This window comes from Lathyrus oleraceus, chromosome 6 (genome assembly GCF_024323335.1).
Source record: "Lathyrus oleraceus cultivar Zhongwan6 chromosome 6, CAAS_Psat_ZW6_1.0, whole genome shotgun sequence".
In the NCBI taxonomy this organism is placed as follows: Eukaryota; Viridiplantae; Streptophyta; class Magnoliopsida; order Fabales; family Fabaceae; genus Lathyrus; species Lathyrus oleraceus.
The window spans coordinates 194,355,454-194,381,825 of record NC_066584.1 but is presented as its reverse complement, the minus strand read 5'-3'; positions in this window follow the sequence as shown (position 1 = coordinate 194,381,825).

Genomic DNA, 26,372 nt, shown 5'->3' with positions numbered 1-26,372 from the left:
CTTGGAGAAACCTGTTCCTGAAGAGGAACCTCCTAGTTCTACACCTAAGCCAGAAAGAGATGCTTATAAGAAGCATGTCGATGATGCCAATGAAACTGCTTGTCTCATGCTAGCTACCATGAACTCAGAGTTGAAAAAGCAACATGAGAACATGGCAGCATTCGATATGATCGAACACCTGAAGATGCTCTATCAAGAGAAAGCAAGGCATGAAAGGTTTGAAGTTTCAAAAGCCCTTTTTCAAGGCAAGTTAGCTGAGGGAGCCCCTGTAGGTCCCCATGTGCTCAAGATGATTGGGTATGTGGAAAACCTTGAGAGGTTGGGTTTTCCCCTCGGAAAGGAACTTGCGACTGATTTGATCTTGCAATCGTTTCCAGATAGATTCAGTCAATTTGTCCTAAAGTTCAATATGAATGATATGGACAAATCTCTTCCTGAACTGCTAGCCATGTTAAGAACTGTTGAGCAGAATCTGAAGTCAAAAGGAAAGTCCATTCTGATGATCGGAAATGGAAAGAGACAGAATAAAAGACCTACCAAGCAGGGTGATAAAGGGAAAGGCAAGGAAGTTGCCACACCCAAAACCCATTGTTGCTGCTTTGAAGCCTAGTGGAGGCATAGCAAAGGAAGGCCCCTGCTTCGATTGCGGTAAGACCGGACACTGGAAGAGAAACTGCCCAAAGTACCTGGAAGATAAGAAGAATGGAGTAGAGACTTCAACTTCAGGTATTTTTGTTATTGAAATTAATTTATCTACTTCTGCATCATGGGTATTAGATATTGCATGCGGTTCTCACATTTGTACCAATGTGCAGGGGCTAAAAAGGAGTAGAGATTTGGCAAAAGGTGAAGTTGACCTACGAGTTGGCAATTGAGCAAAGGTTGCTACTTTAGCCGTAGGAACTTATGTATTGACTTTACCTAGTGGTTTAATAATTCAGTTAGAGAACTGTTATTATGTACCTGCAATTAGCAGGAATATTATTTCCGTTTTCTGTTTTGACAAGTTTGGTTTTTCATTTATAATAAAGAACAATTGTTTCTCAATTTATTTGAATGATATATTCTATGCTACTACACAAATGAACAATGGACTATATGTCCTTGATCTTAAAATGCCTATTAATAACATTAATACTAAAAGGATGAAACCTAATGAGTTAAATCCAACTTACCTTTGCCATTGTCGATTAGGCCACATAAATGAGAAACACATTTCCAAACTCCATAAAGATAGACTCTTGGACTCTTTTGATTATGAATCATATGAGACATGCAGATCTTGTTTAATTGGAAAGATGACAAAGTCTCCATTCACAGGAAAAGGTGAAAGATCTAATGATCTTTTGGCCCTCATACATACTGATGTATGTGGACCACTAAACATACCAACTAGAGGAGGTTTTCAGTACTTCATCACATTTACTGATGATTTCAGTAGATATGGTTATGTGTATTTAATGAAACACAAATCAGAGTCCTTTGAAAAGTTCAAGGAATTCAAGAATGAAGTACAAAATCAACTAGGTAAGAATACTAAAACTCTTCGATCAGATCAAGGTGGTGAGTATTTAAGCCTAGAGTTTGATGACCATCTGAAAGAGTGTGGGATCCTATCCCAACTTACTCCTCCTGGAACACCCCAATGGAATGGTGTATCTAAGATAAGAAATCGAACCCTGTTAGACATGGTCCGATCCATGATGAGTCACGCTGATCTTCCAAACTCCTTTTGGGGACATGCACTATTGACAACAGCTTACACACTTAACCGTGTTCCATCCAAAAAGGTTGAGAAGACACCATATGAGATATGGAGTGGTAAGAAACCACATATGTCTTACATGAATATTTGGGGTTGCGAAGTTTATGTGAAACGACAAATTTCAACTAAGATTGAGCCCAAATCTGACAAATGCTTATTTACGGGGTATCCTAAAGAAACAAGAGGGTATTACTTCTACAATCCTTCTGAGGGCAAAGTGTTTGTCGCACGAACTGGAGTTTTCCTAGAAAAGGATTTTATTTCCAAAGGAATCAGTGGGAGGAAAGTAGAGCTTGAAGAAATTCAAGAATCATAAAGCATCGACACACCTATGGAGGAATTAGAGCAGGAAACACAAGTAGTTATGGAAGAGCAACCTGCTCAAGTAGAACAAGACCAGCGTTGGTCAAGCAAGATATGTAACACCCCAATAAAATAAAATAATTATTTAAATTAAGTTAATAGTATATTATTAATTTAATCAAATAATTGGATTATTTTATTATTAGAATATTATTATTGGATTTTAATATTTTTATTGGAATAATATATATATGTTGGAAATAAGGAAAAGAGCCCATTTGGAGTAAAAAGGTTTTTACGTGAAAAAAAGAGAGCAGAGAAGCGATCGTGAAAGAGGAAAAGGACAAAGAGGCAGAGCAAGAGGAAGAAGGTTGGAGAAGAGAAGAGCTTGGAGCTTGAGATTCGCCGGATTAACTCAGGTAAGGGGGGTTTATCGTCGATTAATGGGTATTATGGGATAATATGTAATGGGTAGTGATAAGCCGTTATTTGACCCTAATTGGGATTGGTGAATGCTGGAATTACGTTGGTTAAACTGTGTTAAAAACTGAAATTGAATCCGTGATTGTATGTGTCGTGATTTTCCGATAGTGTAGCTTTTTACGGAATTGGAATCGGAGGTCCGGAAGTCCTCAAATGGCGGAAAATGCGGAGGATTCTGCATTCTGCTTTGAGTTAGCGCAGGAACAGCTTCTGTCTTGCGTTAACCGGTTAACCCAGGGTGTTAACCGGTTAACACTGTTTTGAATTGTGAAAATTGCTGTTTTGTCTGCGTTAACCGGTTAACCCAGGGTGTTAACCGGTTAACACTGTTGTGATTGCTGAAATATTGCTGTTTGTGCTGCGTTAACCGGTTAACCCAGGGCGTTAACCGGTTAACACTGTTAAGTTTTGGGACAGGAAGCGTGTTGTGCTGCGTTAACCGGTTAACCTAGGGCGTTAACCGGTTAACGCTGTTGCAGAGTGGAAAATTTGTGTTTTAAATGTTGTGTGCCTATTTGAGGGTTGGCCTATGTTGGCCTATGATGTAACGAGGATTAATTCCCGCTGTTTTGAGCAGTATAGGTATTAGTAGAGTGTGCTAATACTGTGTTCAATTATTTGAGATGTATGATGATATGCATAATGTTGTGAATGTGTATATTATGCATGTATTTGTGAATGGACTGTTGTATGGCTTAGAGTGTGAGCATATGTCCCTTGTGAATTGTTGTTGATGTTGCATTGCTAGATGATTAGCGTGCATAGCATAGCCTGTGGGGCTGTAGCTAATTCCCATGGTGAGGAATTAGTGAGTGAATCATTGTGGATTTGTTGTTGATGTTTGCATGCTAGATGATTAGTGTGCATAGTCTAGCCTTCGGGGCTGTAGCTAATTCCCATGGTGAGGAATTAGTGAGTGAGTCACTAGGTCTCAAATGAGTGGGACTAGTGAGCTTAGTAGCCGTATCTGGAGGGATCGGTGAGCTTGAACTATATGTTCAAGAATAGTCGGTACCGCATGTGTGGAGTCTCATTGCATAATGTATGTATGGCGTATAATATGAATGGATGTATTCCAATATTATACGTGTGTTTGTGTTGTTATGGAGTATGATTTGAGATTATACTTGTACTTTATGTTGGTGTTGAGTATGATGTTGAGCTGATGTGCTGTTACTGATTGTATGTTGTGATTAGGGTGATTAATGTGTCATATTACTTAACATGACATGAGATTTTATAATGCTTATTATATCGATTGAGGAACTCACCCTTACAACTATTTTTCAGGTAACGAGAACTGAGTTGAGTAGAAGCGAATGCTTGGAGTCTAGTGTAGTCTCCTTAGTGGGTCATGCTCTGATAGATGTAACATCGGGAGGGAACCTTTTTAATTATGTTGTTAAAGATTGTTGAACCAGTTTACATGTAGTATATTACATGTTTTGATTAATTTGATTTATATCCGCTGCGATTTATGCAAATGTTTAATTGATTAAATAAAGGGCATGACAGTTATTTTGGAACATGGTGTGAATGATTGTGTGACACCCTTAACTGCATAATTACTCTGATATATGTTTATTATTTTAATTAAATGTTTGGGGTATTTTAGAAGGGTGTTACATTAGTGGTATCAGAGCATAGTCGGTCGAGTCGAGTCGTAATTATTCTGTTTCCCCTGTACGGTATAGGTGTTGTGCAACCCTATCAGTACTTATTGTTTTAGTTTGTTTGGATTTTCAGAATAGAGATGGCTGGAAGAGGTAGAGATGATGCTGCGATTGCTGAGGCTCTGGGTATGCTAGCTGGAGTACTTGGAGGAAATCCGAATGTTGTGGGAATGGGAGCTGCTCGTCAACTGAGTGAGTTCCAGAAGAACAATCCTCCAATGTTCAAGGGAGCATACGATCCAGATGGCGCTCATAAGTGGTTGAAGGAGATAGAGAGAATCTTCCGAGTGACTGAGTGTGCCGATAACCAGAAGGTCAGGTTCGGTACGCATATGCTGTCAGAAGAAGCTGATGATTGGTGGGTTGCTACCCGCACTGAGTTGGAAACTGCTGGGAATGCTGAAATCACTTGGGCTGTGTTCAGAGAGAGATTCCTGAGGAAGTACTTTCCAGAGGATGTCAGAGGAAAGAAAGAGATAGAGTTCTTGGAATTGAAGCAGGGTAACAGGTCTGTTACTGAGTATGCTGCTAAGTTCACAGAGCTGTCGAAGTATTATACTCCCTATAATGAGGCTGCTGGAGAATTTTCGAAATGTGTGAAGTTTGAGAACGGGTTGCGTCCTGAGATCAAACAGGCTATTGGATACCAACGGATCAGAGTGTTTTCTGACTTGGTTGACTGTTGCAGGATTTTTGAACAGGATTCCAAAGCTAGAGCAGAGAGCTATCAACAGAGAGTTGATAGGAAAGGCAAGAATCAGAATGATCGTGGGAAACCGTATGCAGCTGGCAAAGGTTTCCAGAAGCAGAGTGGGATGAAGAGGCCTAGTGGGGGAGACTCTAGTGCCCCTGCTAAGTGTTATAGATGTGGTCGGGCTGGACATCGTGTCCATGAGTGTACCAGTGCTGAGATGAAGTGTTTCAAGTGTGGAAAAGGTGGTCATTTGGCTGCAGAGTGTCGGTTGAAGACTGTAACTTGTTTCAACTGTGGAGAGTTGGGTCATATCAGTCCACAGTGTCCTAAGCCGAAGAAAGAGAATCAGTCAGGAGGCAAGGTCTTTGCTTTATCGGGTTCTGAGACTTCTGCAGACGATCGTTTGATCCGAGGTACGTGTTATATTAATGGCTTTCCTCTTGTAGCTATTATTGACACCGGTGCTACTCATTCCTTTATATCTTTGGATTGTGCTGTGAAACTTAAGTTAGAGATATCTGAGATGTATGGTAGTATGGTGATTGATACTCCTGCAAAGGGTTCAGTGACTACTACTTCAGTTTGCTTGAGTTGTCCTTTAAGTATTTTTGGTAGAGACTTTGGGATAGACCTTGTGTGTCTTCCTCTAGTGCAGATTGATGTTATCTTGGGAATGAACTGGTTGGTGTTTAACTGAGTTTCTATTAACTGTTTTGATAAGACTGTGATATTTCCTGAGATTGAAGAAGGAAAGAGCTTATTTCTATCAGCCAGGCAAGTGAATGAGGAAGTAGCAGATGGGGCGGAGTTGTTTATGCTGTTAGCGACTCTGGAGGCTAAAGATAAACTGGTGATTGGCGATCTAGCAGTGGTGTGTGATTTTCCTGATGTGTTTCCTGAAGAAGTGAATGAATTGCCGCCAGAGCGTGAAGTTGAGTTCTCGATTGATTTGGTACCTGGTACTAGACCGATATCGATGGCTCCGTACCGTATGTCTGCTGTTGAGTTAACTGAATTGAAGAGTCAGTTGGAAGATTTGTTGGATAAGAAATTTATTCGTCCGAGTGTGTCACCGTGGGGTGCACCAGTGTTGTTGGTTAAGAAGAAAGAAGGTACTATGAGGTTGTGTGTGGACTACAGGCAACTGAATAAAGTGACGATCAAAAATCGGTATCCTTTGCCGAGGATTGATGATTTGATGGATCAGTTGGTTGGTGCGAGTGTGTTCAGCAAGATAGATTTGAGATCTGGGTATCATCAGATACGTGTGAAAACCGAGGATATTCAGAAGACTGCTTTCAGAACAAGGTATGGACATTATGAGTATTCTGTAATGCCTTTTGGTGTGACTAATGCGCCTGGAGTATTTATGGAGTATATGAATAGGATTTTCCATCCGTACCTAGACCAGTTTGTTGTGGTGTTTATTGATGACATTTTGGTGTATTCGAAATCTGAAGAAGAGCATGCTGAGCATTTGAGAGTGGTTTTAGAAGTTCTACGAGAAAAGAAGTTATTTGCTAAACTCTCTAAATGTGAATTTTGGTTGGAAGAGGTTAGTTTTCTTGGTCATGTGATTTCAAGAGGTGGTGTTGCTGTTGATCCTTCTAAGATAGAAGCGGTATCTAAGTGGGAAGCTCCGAAGTCGGTTTCTGAGATAAGGAGTTTTCTTGGACTTGCAGGTTATTATAGGAAGTTCATTGAGGGATTTTCTAAGTTGGCGTTACCGTTGACGATGTTGACTAGAAAGGGGCAAGCGTTTGTTTGGGACTCAAAATGTGAAGAAGGTTTCCAAGAGTTAAAGAGAAGGTTGACTACTGCTCCTATTCTGATATTACCGAGTCCGTCGGAACCATTTGAGGTTTACTGTGATGCTTCATTGTTGGGTTTGGGTGGTGTGTTGATGCAGAATAAGCAGGTTATAGCTTATGCTTCGAGACAACTGAGAGTTCATGAGAGGAACTATCCGACGCACGATTTAGAGTTGGCAGCTGTGGTATTTGTTCTGAAGTTATGGAGACATTATTTGTACGGGTCAAGATTTGAAGTTTTCAGTGACCATAAAAGTTTAAAGTATTTGTTTGATCAGAAAGAGCTGAATATGAGACAGAGGAGATGGTTAGAATTTCTGAAGGATTATGACTTTGGTTTGAATTACCATCCGGGTAAAGCAAACGTAGTAGCTGATGCATTGAGTCGGAAATCATTGCATATGTCTATGTTAATGGTTAAAGAATTGGATTTAATTGAGCAGTTTAGAGATTTGAGTTTGGTGTGTGAGAGTACTCACAATAGTGTTAAATTGGGAATGTTGAAATTAACGAGTGGTATTCTGGATGAGATTAGAGAGGGTCAGAAATCCGATATGCTTTTGGTTGATAAGTTGACTTTAGTGAATCAAGGTCAAGGTGGTGAATTCAGAGTTGATGAGAATGGTGTTTTGAAATTTGGTAATCGGGTGTGTATTCCGGATGTTACCGAACTTAAGAAGAGTATTCTGGAGGAAGGACATCGTAGTGGCCTGAGTATTCATCCTGGAGCTACGAAGATGTATCATGATTTGAAGAAGTTATTTTGGTGGCCGGGAATGAAAAGAGAAATTGCGAGTTTTGTTTATTCCTGTTTGACTTGTCAGAAGTCAAAGATTGAGCATCAGAAGCCGTCTGGGCTAATGCAACCGTTGGCTATTCCAGAGTGGATGTGGGATAGTATCAGTATGGATTTTGTTTCTGGTTTACCGAGGACAAGTAAGAATTTTGAAGCTATTTGGGTGATTGTAGATAGATTGACGAAGTCGGCTCATTTCATTCCGATCAGAATGGATTATCCGCTAGAGAGATTAGCTGAGTTGTATATTGAGAAGGTTGTAAGTTTGCATGGTATTCCGTCGAGTATTGTTTCAGACAGAGATCCTAGATTTACATCGAAGTTCTGGGAAGGTTTGCAGAGGGCTTTGGGAACTAAGCTGAGATTGAGTTCTGCATATCATCCGCAGACTGATGGTCAGACTGAGAGGACGATTCAGTCACTAGAGGATCTTTTGAGGGCTTGTATTTTGGAAAAAGGAGGTGCTTGGGATTGTTATTTACCTTTGATTGAGTTTACCTACAACAATAGTTTTCATTCGAGCATTGGTATGGCACCATTTGAAGCTTTGTATGGTAGGAGATATCGGACACCGTTATGTTGGTATGAGTCCGGTGAGAGCGCTGTGGTTGGACCGGAGATTGTTCAACAGACTACAGAAAAGATTAAGATGATTCAGGAGAAGATGAGAATTGCTCAGAGTCGTCAGAAGAGTTATCATGATAAGAGGAGGAAGTCACTTGAGTTCCAAGAGGGAGATCATGTGTTTCTTCGTGTTACTCCGATAACTGGTGTTGGTCGAGCATTGAAGTCGAAGAAGTTGACACCTCGATTTATTGGTCCTTATCAGATTTTGGAGAGAATAGGGGAAGTAGCCTATCGTATCGCTTTACCGCCGTCGCTTGCGAATTTGCATGAAGTTTTTCATGTGTCTCAGTTGAGGAGGTACATTCATGATCCGTCGCATGTAGTCCAAATAGATGATGTACAGGTGAGAGATAACCTGACTGTTGAAGCATCGCCTATGAGGATTGAGGATCGAGAGTTGAAGCAGTTGCGGGGTAAAGAGATTGCCTTGGTGAAGGTAGCTTGGGGAGGACCAGCAGGTGGCAATGTGACTTGGGAAATGGAGAGTAAGATGAAGGAGTCTTACCCAGAGTTGTTCGCTTGAGGTATGTTTTCGAGGACGAAAACTCTTTTAGTGGGGGAGAGTTGTAACACCCCAATAAAATAAAATAATTATTTAAATTAAGTTAATAGTATATTATTAATTTAATCAAATAATTGGATTATTTTATTATTATAATATTATTATTGGATTTTAATATTTTTATTGGAATAATATATATATGTTGGAAATAAGGAAAAGAGCCCATTTGGAGTAAAAAGGTTTTTACGTGAAAAAAAAAAAAGCAGAGAAGCGATCGTGAAAGAGGAAAAGGACAAAGAGGCAGAGCAAGAGGAAGAAGGTTGGAGAAGAGAAGAGCTTGGAGCTTGAGATTCGCCGGATTAACTCAGGTAAGGGGGGTTTATCGTCGATTAATGGGTATTATGGGATAATATGTAATGGGTAGTGATAAGCCGTTATTTGACCCTAATTGGGATTGGTGAATGCTGGAATTACGTTGGTTAAACTGTGTTAAAAACTGAAATTGAATCCGTGATTGTATGTGTCGTGATTTTCCGATAGTGTAGCTTTTTACGGAATTGGAATCGGAGGTCCGGAAGTCCTCCAATGGCGGAAAATGCGGAGGATTCTGCATTCTGCTTTGAGTTAGCGCAGGAACAGCTTCTGTCTTGCGTTAACCGGTTAACCCAGGGTGTTAACCGGTTAACACTGTTTTGAATTGTGAAAATTGCTGTTTTGTCTGCGTTAACCGGTTAACCCAGGGTGTTAACCGGTTAACACTGTTGTGATTGCTGAAATATTGCTGTTTGTGTTGCGTTAACCGGTTAACCCAGGGCGTTAACCGGTTAACACTGTTAAGTTTTGGGACAGGAAGCGTGTTGTGCTGCGTTAACCGGTTAACCCAGGGCGTTAACCGGTTAACGCTGTTGCAGAGTGGAAAATTTGTGTTTTAAATGTTGTGTGCCTATTTGAGGGTTGACCTATGTTGGCCTATGATGTAACGAGGATTAATTCCCGCTGTTTTGAGCAGTATAGGTATTAGTAGAGTGTGCTAATACTGTGTTCAATTATTTGAGATGTATGATGATATGCATAATGTTGTGAATGTGTATATTATGCATGTATTTGTGAATGGACTGTTGTATGGCTTAGAGTGTGAGCATATGTCCCTTGTGAATTGTTGTTGATGTTGCATTGCTAGATGATTAGCGTGCATAGCATAGCCTGTGGGGCTGTAGCTAATTCCCATGGTGAGGAATTAGTGAGTGAATCATTGTGGATTTGTTGTTGATGTTTGCATGCTAGATGATTAGTGTGCATAGTCTAGCCTTCGGGCTGTAGCTAATTCCCATGGTGAGGAATTAGTGAGTGAGTCACTAGGTCTCAAATGAGTGGGACTAGTGAGCTTAGTAGCCGTATCTGGAGGGATCGGTGAGCTTGAACTATATGTTCAAGAATAGTCGGTACCGCATGTGTGGAGTCTCATTGCATAATGTATGTATGGCGTATAATATGAATGGATGTATTCCAATATTATACGTGTGTTTGTGTTGTTATGGAGTATGATTTGAGATTATACTTGTACTTTATGTTGGTGTTGAGTATGATGTTGAGCTGATGTGCTGTTACTGATTGTATGTTGTGATTAGGGTGATTAATGTGTCATATTACTTAACATGACATGAGATTTTATAATGCTTATTATATCGATTGAGGAACTCACCCTTACAACTATTTTTCAGGTAACGAGAACTGAGTTGAGTAGAAGCGAATGCTTGGAGTCTAGTGTAGTCTCCTTAGTGGGTCATGCTCTGATAGATGTAACATCGGGAGGGAACCTTTTTAATTATGTTGTTAAAGATTGTTGAACCAGTTTACATGTAGTATATTACATGTTTTGATTAATTTGATTTATATCCGCTGCGATTTATGCAAATGTTTAATTGATTAAATAAAGGGCATGACAGTTATTTTGGAACATGGTGTGAATGATTGTGTGACACCCTTAACTGCATAATTACTCTGATATATGTTTATTATTTTAATTAAATGTTTGGGGTATTTTAGAAGGGTGTTACAAGATACGTCACATACCTGAGAGATATGGATATCTCATAACTGATCAAGGTGATGTATTACTCATGGATCAAGATGAGCCTGTGACCTACCAAGAGGCTATAACTGGTCCCGAGTCTGAGAAGTAGCCAGAAGCCATGAAATCTTAAGTGCATTCCATGTACACAAACCAAGTTTGGACCTTGGTAGAGCCTCCTGTAGGAGTTAACCCTATAGGATGCAAGTGGGTCTTCAAAAAGAAGACTGACATGGATGGTAAGGTACATACCTATAAGGCAAGACTGGTTGCAAAAGGATATAAACAAATTCATGGGGTTGACTATGATGAAACCTTTTCACCAGTTGCAATGCTTAAATCTGTTCGGATTTTACTTGTTATCGCTGCATATCATGATTATGAAATATGGAAGATGGATGTCAAAAATGCTTTCCTTAATGGGAATCTTCTTGAGGATGTGTACATGACACAACCTGAAGGATTTGACATACCAGAAGAAGCCCAAAAGATATGTAAGTTACAAAGATCAATCTATGGATTGAAGCAAGCTTCCAAAAGCTGGAATCTTCGTTTTGATGAAACAGTAAAACAATATGGATTCATCAAGAATGAAGATGAGCCTTATGTCTACAAGAAGGTTAGTGGGAGCATGATCGTTTTCCTGGTATTATATGTAGATGACATATTACTCATTGGAAACGATGTCCCTACCCTGCAACAAGTAAAGTCTTGGTTGAGGAAATGCTTTTCTATGAAGGACCTAGGTGAAGCAGCCTATATATTAGGAATCAGAATCTATAGAGATAGATCATAAAAACTGCTTGGCCTAACTCAGAGTACGTACATAGACAAAGTGCTGAGACGCTTTAATATGCATGATTCCAAGAAAGGATTCATATCTATGCAACATGGCCTGTGTCTATCAAAAACACAATCCCCTTCAACTAAGGAAGAAAGGGATCGCATGAATAAGATTCCATATGCATCTGCAATAGGATCTATCATGTATGCCATGTTATGTACTCGACCAGATGTCTCGTATGTTTTAAGTGCAACGAGTAGGTACCAATTTGATCCTGGTGATGCTCATTGGGTAGCTGTCAAGAATATCCTTAAGTATTTGAGAAGGACTAAGGACTCATTCTTGATATATGGAGGTCAGGAAGAGCTGGCTGTAATTGGATACACCGATGCTAGCTTCCAGATAGATAAGGATGACTTTAGATCGCAATCTGGTTATATGTTTGGCTTAAAAGGTGGCGCTGCGAGCTAGAAAAATTCAAAGCAAGATACAGTTGCTGATTCTACAACCGAGGCCGAGTATATTGCTGCCTCAAGTGCAACAAAGAAAGTTGTTTGGATCAAAAAGTTCATTAGTGAACTTGGCATAGTTCCTAGCATTGTGGGTCTCATTGGTCTCTATTGTGATAACAATGGTGCTATCGCACAAGCTAAGGAGCCTAGATCTCACCAACGTTCCAAACACATACTTAGGCGTTATCACCTCACTTGAGAGATAGTAGATAGAGGAGATGTGAAAATATGCAGAGTACCTACACTTGACAATATTGCTGACCCACTGACAAAGCCTCTTGCGCAGTAGAAGCATGATGGCCATACTAGATCTATGGGCATTAGGGGCATGCCTGATTGGCTCTAGTGCTAGTGGGAGATTATTGGTGTAAGCCCTAGAGGCCAATACTTTTGGTACTTGTATCGAATTATTTATTAATAATAAAAGGCTTTTTCTTTATTATGTTTGTTTAATAAAGTCCCTAGAATAGCTAGTCTGTTTAATGTATCAAGTGTGACTTAATCATGAGATCATATTAAACATAAGGACACTATTCTTAAAGTATCCGTAGTCGAGCTTTATTGTGAAGTGGGATAACATTAAAGAATTAAGACTATTATGTATATAGACTGATGATCACATCTCATGGATCATGGATAAGGAGTTATCAAGTCTTAAACATAGGTATGAATATTAAGAGTAATATTTATACTGGATTGACCCGCTATGAGAATACTATATAGAATGTTATGTAAAGTGTCATAAGTTATTCTCATGATGATAATGGTGTACACCACCCTTCGACCTGAAACCACTATGGACCCTAGATGTAGAGTCGAGTGCCTTATTGCTGATCAAACATTATCCGTAACTTGATGACCATAAAGATAGTTGATGGGTACTCCACGAAGCATGCTAAGGGACATGAGTGACCTAGATGGAATTTGCCCATCCTGCGTAACATGATAAATGTCTATGGGCCCAATATTGAACTGGACAAGGATGACACGGTCTATGCCTTGTGTTCAATATAGACATAAGGGAAAAAGGGTAACTGTACACATAAGTATTATCACAAAAGGATTTGTCAGATCACATGACATTTTCGTGTCTTGGGTAGCAGTGATGTGTTGCTAGATACCACTCACTATTTATTATGTTAAATACGTGATTTAATATAATTACCAATGTCGCGAAAACCTACAGGGTCACACACAAAAGGACGGATTGATGAGAGATAGAGTAACTAAGGAATACCGTAATGTACGGTATCCTTAAGCGAATTGTAGAACATCATAAGGTACGGTGTACTTAAGCAGAATACAAAATATGGTAAGGTACCACGCGCTTAAGTGATTTTGGCATATTATAAGATATGGGCCACATACACTTGAGTGGGCTTTTTAGCTTGCAAAACCACACAAGTGGTTCTATAAATAGAACCCTTGTGTAGAAGCATTTGTGTAGTTGCAATTTCGTTTCTCTCTCTCACACTCAAATCCTTCATTCGTAGCAGCTAGCACTGAGATTGAAGGAATCCGTTCGTGTGGACTGAGTAAAGGCGTTGTCATCGTTCAACGTTCGTGATCGCTCAGTAAATCTACATCAAATGTTACAATCGCCACAAGAGGTAACGATTCTATCACCGATCATGCCCATTCGTAAGGATCACTAAAGGAGAAATTTTTAAATTCCGCTGCGTTTTGGACCGCCCTTCTCCTTCAGAAGAACATGTTGAGCATTTGTTGAAGCTATTTCGGCGTTTAAGGAAGTACAAACTCCGCATGAATCCCAATAAATGTACTTTTGGTGTTCGTTTTGGTAAGTTGTTAGGCTTTATTGTCAGCGAGAAGGGTATTGAAGTTGATCCTGCCAAGGTCAAAGCAATACAAGAGATGCATGCGCCCAAAACTGAGAAGCAAGTCAAAGGTTTTCTCGGCCGCTTGAATTATATCTCAAGATTCATATCGCATATGACTGCCACATGTGCGCCTATATTCAAGCTTCTTCGGAAAGATCAGTCTTGTGATTGGACTAAAGATTACCAGAAAGCTTTTGACAGTATCAAAGAATATCTGCTTGAACCTCTGATTCTGTCGCCGTCTGTTGAAGGAAGACCCTTGATCATGTATTTGACTGTGCTTGATGAGAGTATGGGTTGTGTTCTTGGTCAGCAAGACAAAACTGGAAAGAAAGAGTATGCAATTTACTACCTCAGTAAGAAGTTCACTGACTGTGAGACTCGGTATTCTATGCTGGAAAAAACTTGTTGCGCACTGGCTTGGGTTGCTAAGCGTCTGTGTCAGTATATGTTGAATCATACTACTTGGTTGATATCCAAAATGGATCCAATCAAGTACATTTTTGAGAAGCCTGCTTTAACTGGGAGGATTGCCCGTTGGCAGATGTTGTTATCTGAGTATGATATCGAATACCGATCTCAAAAAGCTATTAAAGGTAGTGTCTTGGCTGACCATTTGCTCACCAACCTATTGAAGACTATCAATCAGTGCAGTATGATTTTCCTGATGAAGAGATCTTGTACCCGAAGATGAAAGATTGCGATGAACCATTGCTTGAAGAAGGGCCAGAACCTAGTTCTCGTTGGGGCATGGTATTTGACGGAGCTGTTAATCAGTATGGTAATGGCATTGGGGAAGTGATTATTACTCCTCAAGGCACTCATTTTCCGTTTACAGCTAGATTGACTTTCAAGTATACGAATAACATGGATGAGTATGAAGCTTGCATTATGGGGGCTTGAAGAGGCCATTGATCTCAGAATCAAGTATTTGGACGTCTATGGAGATTCAACTTTTGTTGTGAATCAGATCAAAGGTGAATGGGAGACTGTAGCGGGGTATTCATTACCATTAAAGATATTGACTAAATCCAAGGTAAATCATACAAGTCGAGTCGCCACCGCACTTCTATTTATCCAAAGGAATGGTTAGAAAGCGAACAAAAACCTAAAAGTTTTAACAAAAACTAGTAAAAGAGAACAGAGATCTGGGTAAGGGGGTTGGTTATGCAATGGGAAGGTGTTAGGCACCCAAAACATCCTAGGTACTACTAGGGAGCCCTTTTCACACTTGTTGTAAAGGTTGTTGTTTTTGTGAGAAATTTTGTTTGTGCAAACATGATTGAAGAGGTGAGAAGAGAATATACAAGTTATTTACATTTTGTGTTTGGATGGATAAACCCATTGCCTACGTACCATCTTATAAAAAGATTAGGATCAAAACCTCGTAGTTCGGGGTAAAAATCTCAAAACAAGTGGGTGAATTGATTGGTCAAAAAGCCTTAAGGTCTTTTGTTATCAAAGGGAGAAAACTCAACCAAACCACAAATCCACCATGTGAGGATAGCTTCAACATGCTAGTGAGGGGTTAACCCTATAATAAGCATGGAAGACTTATTGTCCATCACTAAGGATATAGGTGAGTATTACATCTACCACAAGGATAACTCAAAACTAATAGCTAAAGGTTATGAAAGATTTTTGATTAAGAAAGTGGTCATTGGAACCACAAAAGGCATTTGAATGGATTATATTTACCAATTAGGAGTATATACAAAAATGGTCAAAGTTGACTTAAAGGTTCAATTCAAAATAAGTGTTATGAAAAGAAAGTTTGAAAATCAAAAGCATAAGGCTTAGGTTTCTAATGTTTGAAAACAATGGTTAAATGTTTGCACAAAAAGTTTTGGCTTGGGTTAGAGTGGGAGAAGAAGAAGAAGGGCAAAGTCCTAAGTAAAACAAAAAGAGAAGGGATGAAGAATCAAAACCACAATGGAGTCCCTCTCTTGAGATCATATTGATGATCCAAGTAGCTCCCATCCTTTGGAATAAGCAACCACAAAGCATAAGTAATGAAACAAGTCTCTTAAAATATCCTCAATGTATCTTGTATCTTCCACTTGGATGAACATGGCAATGGTCCTCCAATTAAGCTCAAATGGAAACTCCTAGCACAAAAGCACACACATCAAAAGTTCCATGAATTAAAACAAGAATGGACAAGAGTGAGTTTAGAGATTTGGTCCTTCCAATCCATCTTCATCATTAAGATCCTTTTACTCCAATTTTGCATAAGGAAGGTCCTAGAATCTAAGTCCAATTCTCCATTTCTTTGCATAGGGAAAGTCCTAGAAACTAAGTCCATTTCTTTGCATTTGGTCCACATCAATCAAAACAAAACACAAGCACAAAAAATATATACACAATTATGTGCTCAAGTGAGCAAAAGGCAAATGGAATTAACATAAACATGTGCTCAAATGAGCAAAGAGAAAAGAAAATGGATAATATGTGCAAGAATAGTAAATTGCATAAAAGTAAATTGCATAAAGTAAATGTTAATTGTCAATAGTTAGTGTTAGTAGTTAGTGTGCCATAAGGCAAATTTAGCGCTATGTTAAGCAATCGTAATTGGACTTATGTAGAAGTCACAACTATCTGAGGCCGGTCAATAATAATGTAGGCAACAACACAAGTTAGAAGTCTTAATTAGAGAACCAAGTTCCAACAACTTACCATGCCAAAAAGAAAATGAGAATTGATCTTGTATTGGTTTAAGCCTTTTGCATGATTTAGAAGACAACCTATCCTTAATGCAAAGCCATTCACTTGATCAATTGATCAAGATGAATTAGATTTGAATCAAGGAAGATTAAATCTCCCTAACCAATGCTAACTTATCAACCTTTAACTCATTGATCAAGAAGAAAAGAAGTAGAAGAAGGAGAAGGAGAAGATGGATAAGAGAAATGGAAATGGCAAAATTAAAGTGCATTAAATAAAATACAATGTACCAATCCTCATATGTTGACCAATAACATTGAAAGTCAAGGTCAAACAATCAAAAACAGAAGTGAGATGAAGATTGGAAATCAAGAAATGAATAAAATATTTTTGGCATTTTTTAATATTTAAAATAAACTTGAATTAAAAATAAAAGAAAAGGTCAAACTTCAACATTACTTCAAATCAACCTTGCAAGGTCCAAGTAATTTATCCCAAGTTCAACAAGGTCAAACTAAGTTTGAAAAAAAATTTCAGCATTTTTAAAAGTCAGAAACTATTTTTAATCAATTTAAAATGAATAAAAATAACCTAATTGAACTAAAATCTCAAATAAATCCCAAATCAATTCAAAAATTGATGATTATATTTTTCATAGATCCATCATCATTCAAATAAGTTAGGAAACTATTTTTGCATTTTTTGAATATCAAAAACTATTTAAAATGAATTAAAAATAACCAAAAAAGAGAAAATTCACAAAAAATATCAAATGACAAAATAAAAAATATTAAAAATCAAAAATAGAAATTAGAAACTATTTGGGGACTAATGCAATTGGTCCCATAATTTTTGGATTAAAAATGAGAGAGTTATGATTTTTTGAAATAAAAGGAATTAAAGAAAATAAAATCAGAAAATAGAAAATGCAAAAAAAAAGGAGGAGCGTTAGATCTGAGCTTATTAATTGAGCTGGCAGATCACACGCTCCAGAGATGCGCTCCCACCATGCGCCTTAGTCAACTGAACCACACGCAGCATTAAAACAAGTCATAACTTGGGACGGTCCAGATTAGATCTGGAAACAAGATCGTGTGGCCAAGAATTGATCTGGCAATGATGAAGCCACCGGAGCCACCGTCTTCTCCGGTGAGCTTGGATTTTCCGGCCAAATTTGCAGAGATCCAAACATCAATGAAAATGCATGATCTATATATCTTTAGAAAGCTGGGATGATGTACATCATCCCTGTACCATCCATTTTAACTCTAGATCTCCATGGTGTAAGAAATCAGAGGTTAAAAAATCTGGTGTTCATCATGAACTGAATGGATTTCAAAAATTGAATGCATAAACACGATGCCTCTATTGATAGGACTTCAGCCAACGCAAGATCTAAGCCAATAGGTCAATGGATGATGAGATTCGAAGAAAATACCAGTTGAAGTGTAAGCTTGAATTCTGGTAACTTGAGCTCGATTCCTTGCTTGCTTTGCCAAAACAGAAGATCAATGAACCAAATGAGGAAGGTTTAGAAGCTTTAGATCCAAAGATTCAACCAGATGTAGTTGAATTTTGGATCTGAAAAATTTGAGAAAAATGAAATTGCTTCTTTGGTGAGAGGTTGGGTTTTGATTTCTGCAGCACTTCAGGTTAAATCAGGTGTCTAATTTGAATGGCATAGTGTAACACCTTAAAATTTGCCCTCCTCTCTTGGGACTAGCTTAGCATATTGCATTTCATTTTGTAGGACATTAGTCATTGCATATTTGCATATCATGTGGAAACAATAAGCAAGTCATCCTCCTAACTCTTTCTCAGAAGATAAAGAGGGTCAAAGATTCAAGCTTGAGGGTCTCATGAGTTGATCACTAATCATCTGAGGATTTGGCTTCAATTAGGGTTTTTGGTTCCTCAAGGATATTGGGTGTTATCTTGGTTGAAGTGGTACATCACCATCATCATGGTCTTATCGTCATCATCATGGTTCATTATTCCTGATCAGTTCCTTGGGATTAGGGTTTTGACCTCTGGTCAACCCTAATCAGTTGCTCTATGCCAATCAGGGATTTTCAAGGAGATGAGGTCTTCATTGAGATGGGGTCATCATATGGTTTGATTGAGCTTGTATAAGCTAGGGTTTCATTTTGGAGTCATTTCATCAAGAGGTTGAGGCTCAAATTCATCTATGCATGACCAAGTCATTTATCAAGTGCAAAAGTCAACCACAAGTCACTTGTTGGATTTGGAGGTGGGAAGTGGTTAGAAATACTTCATTCATGTTCAAACAAGTCTCATTTGACCTTTCAAACATCAACATTAAAGAAATAAAGTCAGGACAAAACTTTCCAAAAATAGAAAGTGACCTGTAATTTGAAATTGCCAAAAATGGAAAGGTTTTCTCCTCAAGATTACATCATCAAAAATGCTTCAAATGAAATTTTGTTGAACATGAAAGTTGTAGATCTTTCTCTCCCATTTCCAAAAAGTCCAAGATCATGGAATTCTCATCTATGGTTGGAGAGATATGATCAAAACTTGACCAAGTAAACATGGAACTTCAAATGAGCATAACTTTCAAACCATATGTCCAAATCAAGTGGCTCTTTTTTGTACATCCTTGTTTTAACCTCTAGTTTCCAAATTTGGCATTACATGACATGCATTACATTCACATAAATATTTGGAAATTCAATTGATTTTTGGAGGGAAAAATGAAATTCAAAATGTGTGCACTATTTGAACATGGTACCACTTCCATTGGCCTTAAAATGATATTTTGAGTGCATTTCAATCCCAAATTCGTACTGTTCACATGCCATGTCCATGCATAAGGGTGAAAAATCATTTTTTGCAAAACACCTCAAAAATTAATCCATTTCATTAGCACTTGGTTTAGGCATAATTAATCATGATTAGTGAAGCATATATAACACAAATCATAACAGAATTCATCACATTTCCCAATTCTAGATCTAGAATTCTCAAAGTCTCTCAAAATTCTCTCTCATTTTTTCTCCAAATTTCTTCACATCTCATGCATTTTTCTTGATCAATTCATCACCTGGAATCATCATAGAGCAAGATTGAAGCAAGATCCAAGTGAATTCGTGCATCATTGAAGCATTCAAAGCTTGAGTTCATTAATGGTGAAATCCAAATTCTGTTGAATCGTGAGCAATTGGACCTCAAGATCTCTTCCAAACACTTGTACAAGCTTGCTAGAGGAAGATTGAAGCATTGCAAGGCCAGAAACACACGAATTTCAAAGCTGCTCATCAAGAGGTCACAAATTCGATTCTCTTATTTCTTGAAATTGTTGTGTGATTCTTGTAGATCTTTTAATGGTGATGATTCTGCAATTTGAATCGAGCGATTTGGTGTAATATCCATGAAGTTACATGCAATTAAAGTTTCACTCATGATTTTTGATGTCTTCGATTCATGCATGTTGTGTTGTTTCTTGTTAAATTAATGGTGGATTCTTGTTATACAATGAAAGATCTACCTATCCATGTGCTCAATTTCCAAAACTGAGAAATTTGTTCTTGAGATTGTTGGTTGGTCACTGTTCATGTCGCGCGCGAATTCTGGAGAAGATGATGATAGGAATAGGCAACAGTTTTTTCGTGTTCCAAAGCGTGGCCTTAGGCGCGCGCTAGGGTTGCAACCTGATTGGTTGCATGAAATTGCCATGCAAGCGCGCCATTTCCATTTCAAAAATTGCACCGAGTTCGAACCTTGGCCGTGTACTCTTTCCAATGCTTCATTTCATTTTCTCCTTCATCATGTACATTGCTCCACATGCATTTTTTTATTTTTTCTTCACCTTTAAAAAATCAAAACAAAATAAATAATGATCCAAAAAATGTGGGAATTTTTGCATTAGATCATATTTTGTGTCTAGTATTTTTTGGTTATTTTTCCAGAAATTGTGCATGGCTGGTTTATTTTTTGCCCTAGGGTTTTTGATCATGTATCATGTTTTGACCTTGCCTTGCTAAAACATTTGTGAAATGCTCAATTTTCATCCAATGCTCATGAAATTTTACATGTAGAACCTAGACATCTTGCTGGACATTTTAGTGTTGAGTTTGCATTTTTATCATGTGCCATTGCTGAGTTATGATTTTTCTAAGTTAGGTGTGACAATTTGTGTCACACCTTGTGATGTTCATCTTGATTGATCAAATTTCCTTGCCAAATGAATTCCAATTGTTCTGATTTTTTGTATGGTGCTTGATGTGGATGTTGTGAATGCTCATGATTTTTTGTGGAATTTTTGGATTGATTTCTGATTTAATTGAGATTTTTCTTTCTGGATTGCCATTTGTGAGCTTTTGAAATGTCTTGAACTTCATGTGATTGTGAAATGCTTGTGCTTTATCCTATGAATGTGAAATTTTGCACACTAATTCTAGACATGTTGAAGGTTGTTTTGGCTTTGGTTTGAGGTTTTTACCTTGTTCCAATTCTGTCCAAATGCTCTAATTTTTTTGTGTGATGATCATGTTGTGTGTTCTGTTTACCCATGATTTTTGCCAAAATTAATTGAAGCATTTTTGAATTAATGTGCATTTGTTCATTCTGTTGTCACAATGTGGTTACAATGTGCATACCTTGCCATATTTGTTTCATGAAATAAATTTGGTGATTGATATTGGGATGAGACCTTTTGGATGATGTTCTTAATTGATTGAAGTTGATTCATGTCAATTTTCATGTTCTGTTTTGAATTTTTTCTCCCTCTTTGACCCTAGGCCTTGACCTAGTGGTTTGTCTCATCTTTGAGCTTTGATTTCAGGTTGAACATCCAGGTTATATGGTTCATGATGCAACCTCACTTGAGCCTTTGATGTTTACTTTTTACCACTAACCTTGTGTGTTTTGTAGGATTGTTAACTCATTTGAGTTTGACTTGTTGGCTTATGCCTTTGCTCATTGGGTTTGACTGTTTGATATTCATGATTATCTGTTTGTCTGTACAGCTGAACTGATTTGTTTGATGTTTCCACAGGTACATAAGTTGCTTAAGTTCAATTTGAACTTACTTTTGCTTGGTTGCTTAACCACATAGGTATAACTCTCTGACTTCATGTAGTCTGGAAGACCTGTCCTGTTACTTGGGCAGGCACCTGTCTGAAGTCCTCCTTAAGAGGCAATGCTTGTGTTTGTTTATTTTTGTGCCAAGCAGGAAAAGTCCTTTGATAAGGCAATTGGCAGATAAAAGAGATGTATAGTCCATCTCCTGCTATTCAGTGTGTCATCCACTTTGCTCACACCTTGTGTTGATGCATTGTGGATATTAACCCAAGATCTTTGTTGTGTCAGTCATATGTGGAGAAGAGTTCCAACTTTCTGAACTCCCACTTTCTTTTGTCTGAAGCTCTCCCAGGCCAGGGATAAGAGCTGTGAGGTCTTACCCTCACTTCCCATTTCATCTGCTTCACCCTAACTCTCAATGTTAGGGTTAAGAGCTAACTACACCCGATTCCAGTTGGCTTGTGTTTCACAGCCTAACCTTGTGTGAGCCCACTTTGTTTGTATATAGTGTGTGCTAATTGTGTGTATGTTTGCTTTGCTGGTGCTGATTAAGATAGCTTGCTGCCTGTGCAAGTTAGATAGAAACCTCGACCTAGGACCATTGTGGATTACATGATAACTATTAGGCTCGAGTCAGTCTCCCTTCTAGTTTGTCATTTCCCAGTCTCTGGTTAGGTTAGAAGTTTCTCCCCTGTTAAGGGGAACTACGTTGCCTTGATCCTCATACCAGATGAGGTACGTAGGCAGGAGATCGTACGAGATCTCTCCGGGAACCCTTTTCCTTTTTTGTGTGTGTTTGCTTGACAGCTAGCGGGCTCGAGTACCAGACTCCCTGTTAGCTTGTTTGTTCAACTTTTGTGTTGCTTTTGACGATTCAGCGTCCGGTTAAACCTTTTGTGTGTGTAGGAGTCTGACGTAAGTCCAGCGATTGGCAGTTGGTTTCCTGTGTGTGTTTGTTGGTTCGGAGTTTGATGTAAGTCCAGCAATTGGCATTCGGTTTCCATGTTTTCCTGTTTGTGTGGAGTCTGACGTAAGCCCAGCGATTGGCAGTCGGTTTCCCGTGTGGGTTTTGTTTGGCGTGCGTGAGCCGAACTACGGTAGCTCTGATTCTCATTCCATATGAGATACGTAGGCATAGGATGCGATATCCTAGCGAGCCCTTTCCCCTCTTATTCCACCTGTGTTGTTTCCAGTGTGTGTGTGTGCATTCTTTTGAGCAGTGTTTAGCAACCTTTCTTCTATCTTTTTGAGCGTGGATCCCGTCGAGTACGACGGATGCGTAGGGGTGCTAATACCTTCCCTTCGCATAACCGACTCCCGATCCCATCTCTCTTTGGTCGCGAGACCATGTCTTTTCCAGGTTTACTTCGAGCGTTTCCTTTCCCTCTTTTGGGATAAATAACGCACGGCGGCGGCTCTGTTTGTTTTGTTTTTCCCGTCGGTTGTTTTTCGCGGATGCGACACATAGGGTCTCTATTTATAGAGGGGAAGGCAAAGGAATGATGAAATGATTTGTGTGCATGAATTTGGATACCACTTGCATGGGCTTGCATGATCATGCACAAGGCCCAACAACAATGCCAAATGCAAGCTGAGCTCAAATGCCAAAGGTTTGGACACGTAATTTGCTATGAATTGGCTTGTGCAACAAGATTTCAACATGAATTCCACAATTTGACCTAAACATTCATCTCTTCGAAAATGCCCATTAGAAAATCCAAACATGATCATGTGAGTAATGGTTGGAAAGGTATTGATGTAAGGAACAATTGTTATGTTGGGCAAAAATCCATTTGAAGTGTGGAAATTTATGAAATTTGAGTTTAAAGTGTGATGTGCAAAACATGTTAATGCAAGGTTTCTAAATTTGGCCAAAGTTCAAGCCCTTCTATTTTGATGATGCAAGCTTCAAATGAAAAAACCTCCCACCTCAAAGTTGTAGATCTTTTCAAGACAATCAAAATGGACTCATATTTTGCATCATTTCGATTTTTTATGAAAGAGTTATGGGCACTTGAAGTTGGACTTTTTTGACTTTTAAAGCATTTGGCCCAAAAACACCTATAATGTCTTGCATTATCACATGTATTTCCTTTGATATTTTGAAATTTTTCTCAACATTACATTTTAAGTAGACATCTTAAGCTTTCCAATGCATTTGATCCTACCTCAAAATCATAAAAAATGAATGAGTTATGTCCTTGGGAAGTTGACCCAAAATTAGGGTTTCAGTCAAAATGACCTATAATGTATTGGAATGACAGATGGCCTTCCAAGCTTCAAATAAATTTTTGATGACCATGAAAGTTGTTCATATTGTTCTTAAGAACACTTTTTCTTTTGGAACCATCTCCATTTGACCAACACATAAAAAGTTAGGTCTCAGTGCATTTCAAAATAGTCAGATGAACTGACTGATCAACTTCTCAAGTCCATGACTCACATCTTGATGAATTGATGATTGAGGACACTCAAATAAGTTCAAATATGAATTAAATGATGAATTAAAGAACTTCCCTTGATTGTATTTGATCATGGGCTGAGGTTGCTTCAGGAGCAAGGCATTGTGGTGCACAGATGAATTAGGGTTTCCTTGAAGAACAAGACCTCAAACCCTTTGACTTGCTTTGATCAAAATGATGCATTAAGGTACTAGGGAGGCATATTTGATGGATGAGAGCTTTGGGAACCATTAGCATGCTTGTTTTCATCTCCTCTTGACCATGTCTTTGTACCAATGATCTCCTAGAAGCTTTGGACCTTGTGATTGCTCAAGCTACAAACAAAAGATGTTAGTGACATATTTTTGTGCTTTTGGTTAGTAAATAAAATGAGAAAATCAATGATATACAATTCAAGAATGCTTGGTGATCTCAAACCACTCACAAGGAGTCTCACCCAAAGGCAAGGGGAACCAAGATGCTAATGATCCTTGAGGCAATGCAAGTGCAATGTTATGATGCCATGAGGGATCTTAGGGACAAAATTGGGGTCTTACAGATGCCCCTATTTAAGGTCATTCTAACCGGAGAAGTGAAGGTTAAAATCTTCATCTCGATGGGGTAGAATGGGCTTAAATAATAACAGAGACGAATTTTAGTCCCTAAGAGACCTCATGATGCAGATGTATGCATGCAAATAGTACAAACTCTGTGGGGATATGTGTCCACAAAAGAAGAAAAGAAATCCGGAGAAATCGACAATCCATAGGAGTAATACACTCACTAGGGAGATAGAGACTCTGGGGGAGTAAAGGGTGAAAACGCGTGAGTAGGTCACGACTCAAAACTTGGGGAACAGGATTCCAAAGGGAGTAAATCCAATGGAAAGACTCGAGATGACTCGAAGGTGCACGTGTTGGGGAATATGCCAACACAGCAACAATATCCACAATGGATACTTCGGATAAAAATCCGGACTCAGGTGAGGATAAGCCACTAAGGGACCTCGCTGGGGATATCCAAAAAGGACTCTTCTGGGGAAGAAATGGGATGAGGTATTACCGGTTACTAGGTAATAAGCTCAAAGAGACGTGTGATCTGAACACCGGTATAAGGGTGAGAGAACAACATGCTCGGGAAGAATGAATACCTAAGACCGGTATAAGGGTGAGAGATATCAATCAACCAAATCATCTGAGGAAGACCTAAAAGGTATATTTCAACTCAGGAAAATCTGACTCCACAGGGGATAAAAAGTCATAATAGGGAGCAGAAGGAAGGAACACCAGGGATGCCGGTTACTGGGCATATAATAGGTGACCAACCAAAGCGTGAATTAGGGAATATTCCCAAAACACTCATCATCCAAAAAGAGGGCAAAAAGAAAACTCGATTAAGGGATGGACATTCGATTCCAAAACAGGGATACAAATCTTACTCAACTGGGGAAGAACAAAAGCTTCGACCAAAGAGTGCATGAGATATATCATCTATTACCGTCAAAACATAGATAATACACTCGCATGGAAGATTATCCACAACCGGTTACTGGGTTAATAAAGGATAAACTGACCGACAAAGAGAAAGGCATCGGGATACCAAAACCAGGTATATAATGATGACCAATCAAGGGGAGCAACAGACATTACCGACAACCGGTATGAAAGAGGGCCTGCCGGGGATAAAATTGCTTAATCAGAGCAATTATCCAAAAGAATGAGGGAATATCAATACCGAATATTGGATAATGATAACCGTCAAGAAGGGGATTACATCTATCAGATACTAGGTAGAAAACCACGGAAAAGTAACCGTCATCAACTTAGGATACAAAAAGGTTAACTCTGCAAAGGGGAGAAAATAGGGTTTACAACTACCGGTATATGGGTAGAAAACCACAGATTCCGCCGGGGATAAGATGAATGATTACTGATTACTGAGCAATTATTCATTTATACCACGGGGAAACACAGGAAACAGCCACAAGAGGCCAATTTAGGATCAAACCAAAGAGGCAAACTGAATCAAGACTCGTCCTAGTGAGGATATAACTCAATAGGGAAACCCATCCCTATATATGTGTTGAGTTTAAAGTGTGATGTGCAAAACATGTTAATGCAAGGTTTCTAAATTTGGCCAAAGTTCAAGCCCTTCTGTTTTGATGATGCAAGCTTCAAATGAAAAAACCTCCAACATCAAAGTTGTATATCTCTTCAAGAAAATAAATTTGGACTCAAATTTTGCATCATTTGGATTTTTGATGAAAGCGTTATGGGCACTTGAAGTTGGACTTTTTTGACTTTTAAAGCATTTTGCCCAAAAGGACCTATAATGTCTTGCATTATCACATGTATTTCCTTTG